Here is a 5,750-nt window from a genome sequence, read left to right as displayed (position 1 = left end):
TAAGGCAGACTGACCAACTTGTTTCTTTGTATGGTAATATGTCAGACTTTCACAATTCTTGACAACAGCATTTTTAAAGTACTCAGTTTCTGAATCCTGTAGGTAAATCTACTTGTGCATCTTCATGGATGTCAACATAAGAAATGTCCAAACCTGTAGAGAAGTTTTATAAGACTCTATTTGAGATCAAACTGATTACCGTTGCCAGGAAGCGAGCTGTAAAATGCTCTGAAGAGTAATAGTTTTGTGGTTTCTTTTATGCATTTGAATATAAGGAGGGAACTTAAAGAAGATTACATAAGGGTGGGAGAAAGCAAGAAGGAGATTGAATTATGAGAATATGTGCTTTCTTAAGGAGAATTATTACTTCTGGCATTTCAAAAGTATGCTAACCTGGGTGCAGAAGGCCCCTGGACAGGTCTTGCTTAAAGCCCTAGCAGGATAACTCAGTTGGTTACACCAAGGCTTCAGGTTCCATCCCTGGTCAGAGCACATATAAGAAGCAACCAATGAATGCATAAATGAGTGCAACAACCGATCGATCATTTCTCTTCCTCTCTCTCAAACATCAGAAAAAGATTAAACTCTTTCACTAAAAAAAAAGTTATAGGTCCCAAGTGTGACTACTCACCATGACCCACCCAGTTAGTAATTTATACATTATTACAACACCACTTTTTTGTCCTCACAGGTGATCTCCAAAACTTATAAAGCATAAGTTTCAAAATTAAAGAAAAAATAACCCTTCTACCAATATAGAATGAACATGTCTCAAAGATTTTCTTTAATTCTTTAATTTATAAATTAATGGATAACTTACTGTGACTATTTCAAAGAGCATTTGATAAGTTAGATTGTTTATAGAAAATTAAAATTGCTTGGATACAAAACTAGTTAATATTCAAGTGGATTAGAAACCACAACTTTGATTCTCTATTAGGACAAAATGGTCAAGATAAACTGCCACTAAAAAGTTGTAAAATATTCCAATAAATAAAAAGTCTAATTCAGCTCTGCACTGAAAGAACACACGCTAATCATTTGCCTATTTCCATGTTTCAGATGATGTTCCTCACTTATGGTTGAGAGGGTTCTAGAGGTTCATGTATTTAAAGCCCTTACAATAGTTCTCAGTATATGATGTCATGCTCTGTACAGTTAGTTATTATTTCATTTTTTCTTTATATGTTTTATTTTAAAAAACAAGTATAAAATACTTTTTCTTCTAGGCAGAAAATTATCAAAGCTGAATTTTCCCTCCTCCATGACCTACTTATAGATGGTTAATGATAATGCGTTCCTCCACACACGTAGCCATAACTCAATACTATCAAAATCTTAGTCCACCTATACTAATTCATTTTCCATTCTTATTTTACCTTCTAACTTTGGGTGTTAGAAGCACTATTAAAATTCTGTTGCAATAGAATTACTAACGAAGTTCCTCTCAATTATGGTTCCCTGAAATCCTCATTGTATACAGGGTGGCACAATTTATAATTGTAAGTATGTGAACACAGAGTTTATTCTTATATTATCGTTTATTAATTATTATATTATTTTCCACAAAAACTGTAAACCCATCTTTGCTTCACCCTGTATAATGAATTAACATCTATGAAGCTAGAAGACAGACTAGTTATATGTCACTCTCAGGAAAATGGAGAAAATAGTCACTAGAATCATCTCAGCAGTTCCTCATTCTCCTGCGGAACCTTTATTGAAAAAGGCTGGAGCTGGATCAACAATAGCAACATAAGTAATCCCCGATAGCTTGTTAGAAACTTAAAATCTCAAGATTTACCTCACACCCACTGAGTCAGAACCAAAATTCTACGCAGATACAAGGTAATTCACATGGGTATTAAACATTTTTGAAGTGCTTCTCTAGAGCATCCATCTCTAGCTGGATGCCAGAGGGTAAATCTTCATCTAAGAGGCAGTGTATATAGTGGTTAATTGTGAGGCCTCTGAAACCTGATGACTTTGGCTTAAAACCTTGTTCTTCCTTTTAGTCATTTTGTGGCTTCTGCAAGATAAATAACCCTTTTTTCTTCAGTTTCTTCATCTGTAAATTGGGTATCAAGATACTATTTAATAATTAATGGGGCTGTAGACTGGAGTACTGCATATATAAATAGTTTATGCCAGTGCCTGGCACATGGTAAGCTCTTGGTAAATTAGAGCTGTTGTTATTTATATCTATGTCTTGGAGACATTTTTTGTGGGGGGTTTACTCTCATTCAACAGTTGAATATATTTGAATTACTCCTTCACCACATACTAAAATATTCAAAGATTTCAAAATTAGTTATCATAAGATAAATTATATTTACTTGCATTTTAAAATTGGGTGTTATGTGATTTTCAGTTATAATATTGATCTGTTTGAATTAGAAAGTATATATGCGCCTGACCTCAAAACTCAAAATCCTGAAATAAGAGAATGAGATATTTAATCATTTTATCTATGAAAGAAGAAAAATTTGAGCTCTGAAAGAACTTAGTCCAAGTGAAATATTAATGGTAGCCTAGGAAATATGAAAGTAAATTCAGATTAGAGTCACTTTGAGGTCCGTAAAGCTTTGTAATCTGACAGCTTCTTGGCATTACTATCACAGGAATGCCATGGAGCCGTAAACACAGGCGAGAATGTTTTTCAAAGAAAGTTATTATTCTTGAAGAATTAGGCAGAAAATAACTTCTTACTCTAGAAAGAATCCCTCCACCTTTAATTCCATTATACTATGTTCACATCTTTCTCAATTTTTTATTGCTCTCTTTTGCTGATTCATTTGTTCTGCTATTTTCCTTAAAAATTTAATACTACAGATGTACTTAAAATAAAAAGTAATCATATCCATATCCAGTTCTTCCCAGTTCATCTCCTCTTCCTTGTGTTTTTTAAATCACTTGCTAGTTACTTACAAGATTAAATAACAGGCTAATATACTATTATTTGATTAACCATTTTAGAACTGTAGGTTTATTTTCACCTCAATATAATTTCATTTTTATCAGTTATTATATATCTTTACACATTAAATTAAGTCCTGGAAAAGTGGAAGTTTTCTTTGTTTCTTCTTCTTCTTCTTTTTTTTTTACTGCTATATTTTCCATGATAGAATAGCTTAAGGAAGAATTCCTTAATGACATGACAATAAAATTCATATATTATAGAGTCCTAGAGAATTTCCTTTTACATTTAAGTCATAATTCATCTTGAATTTATCTTTGTATGTAAAGTGAGCTAGAGTTTTACTCTTTTTTAAACAATTAAAGATAGCTATTAAGTCCAAAATTATGAAGTGTCTGAGATATCCTACTTGTAAATTAAGTTATCCTCCTACAGTTAAATACACATACATGCAAATCACACCACTTATTCACATTGCACGTTAGCAGCACTTGTTCTTCACACCTAGTGTCCACAAGGCAATGTAATGAGGTTCAGATGCACTCACTATACATGCTGCGTGGGGCTTGCTCCACAGGAGAGGGACCCTAAAATTAATGAGGCTCAGACCCTATAGAGCTGCTGTCAGACCTGTCCCTTGGCTTCTCTGGAGAAAAAAAATACATAAAACTTTGTTCTAGAATATAAACAAATTATTTTTGGAAAAGGGGAAATATTTCTAGGTCTATTACCTTTGGAAATTGTGCAAATGGATCCAAGGAAATTGAGTCTTTAAATCTCTCCTGAGCAATTCACTACCTCTAATTTCCAAGGCATGATTGTCATTCAGTAACAAAGCCTAGACTGTGCTGAAATGCAAAAGTATTCATGGAGCACTGTGTCCCAACATTAATTTTCCTCATAACATAATTTAATGAATAGTCATTCTTTCCATTGTTCTGCAAAGTAAATTGGCTGTATATCATATTTTCATATAAGCATGGATCTGCTCTGGATACCCTATGCTATTCAATAGCTTTATTTCTTTTTTTAATTTCTACATTAATACTTTAATTTCATATTACTCACATTAATGCAATCACATTTTATAAAGCCTTTAAGACCTTATGACAAATCATGTTACCTGAAGGAAGGGACAAGTTGCCCTGTTTCCCGCCCCCCACCACCCTGCCCCAGGATTATCTTGCTTATTTTTGCTGCTTTGCACTTTCAAAGAAAGTTTAGAATTAATTGGTTGAGTAGAATGAATAATCCTTTTGGGAATTTTATTGAAGTTGAATTGAATCTAAGAATTAATATTAGGAGAACTAATGCCTTATAATGTTTAATAACCTTATTTATAAGCATCATATGTTTTCATGGATTTTCTTTAATATCAAAATATTCTAAATATGAATAAATCAATTGATAAGTTAGATGAACATCTCAACTCTTAATTATTAATAGAGGATATAAAAAAACTGAGGCTTATTCATTCAATTAATTTAACTATAACACAGTGAAAAAAGAATAAACTACAGTTACCCACCTGAACATAGCTGAATCTCAACATATAATACTGAACAAGTAGTACAAGTTTCTGAGGAAAAATATTTTTTCTAAAAAAAATTATATAATTTTAGTATAAATATGTACCATGCCACATATGGGACAAATTTGGTAAATCTGGTAATTCTAGTTCTGATTAGTTTTTGACCTGGTATTTCCCTTAACAGGTCCTCTCGTTAAAATAAGTCAGAGGACTTGACAATACCATAGTTCATTATAGACTTACCTGGCAATTGAGGTGCTAAGTTATTGGCTTTATCCAGTGGAAAAGCAAACTTTTCATATCTTTATGATAGCAGGCAGTTTTGCAATGTGGAGCAAGCAGTCCCCTGAAGTTGCGCTCCTGACCTCCCACAGAAACTGGAGGTGACGGTCCCACCTCCGTTGACATTTGCTTTTCAAAAAGAAGCCTCCCAGGTTCTTGAAAAAGGCATTCCTGGGTCACAAAAATGACAAAACACCAGCGGAAAAAAAGACCTTTGTAATCTTGAAAATAAATTATATTCATTTTAAAGAAATGAAAAACTGCTTACATTACCAGTTTTCTAAGGAAAATACTTGAAGATAAAGGGAGGAAAATCTCTCCATTATTTTTTTTAAAGACTTTATTTATTTATTTTTAGACAGAAGGGAAGGGAGGACGAGAGGGAGAGAAACATCAATGTGTGGTTGCTTCTCGTGCACGGCCCACTGGGGACCTAGCCAGCAACCCAGACATGTATCCTGACTGGGAATCAAATTGGCAACACGTTGGTTAGGGGGCCAGCACTAAATCCACTAAACCACACCAGCCAGGACATCTCTCCCTTATTTTTAACAGAGAAAATTAAGCCTCTTGTTTTCAATTTGTGTTTGACTTTATAACTGTCAGATAAAATATAAGATTCCCAGATAAGTTTGAGTTATAAATAAGTGTTATATTTTTAGTGTATGTCTCATGGTATGTATAGAACAAACTCAGTACATCTGTTGATCTGGTTTGAGATTAATTGTTGACATGGTATAGAGGAAAAAATTTCTACCAACACTCCTCCAAGCTCACTCAACTGTAAAAGGCAGATCTCAGAAAATTCCAGTTTTAGACAGAAAGCACTAAGGCTCTGCTTGCCCACTCAAGCCTCATGTGTGAGTACTCTGATACATAGCAGTTCTTAAAAGGAGAAAGCAACTAGCAACATGTAGGACCTGGATAAGATTGTGAGGTACTCTGCACAAAGAACTTTGTGCAAATAATAAATAAATGTAAAAATCTTTTCAGACAGACATCTTAGTAGGTTAAGAAGAG

This window comes from Pteronotus mesoamericanus, unplaced genomic scaffold (genome assembly GCF_021234165.1).
Source record: "Pteronotus mesoamericanus isolate MK-2021 breed Mesoamerican mustached bat unplaced genomic scaffold, CSHL_Meso_final contig_94, whole genome shotgun sequence".
Taxonomy (NCBI): domain Eukaryota; kingdom Metazoa; phylum Chordata; class Mammalia; order Chiroptera; family Mormoopidae; genus Pteronotus; species Pteronotus mesoamericanus.
Note: the sequence above shows the minus strand (reverse complement) of the source record.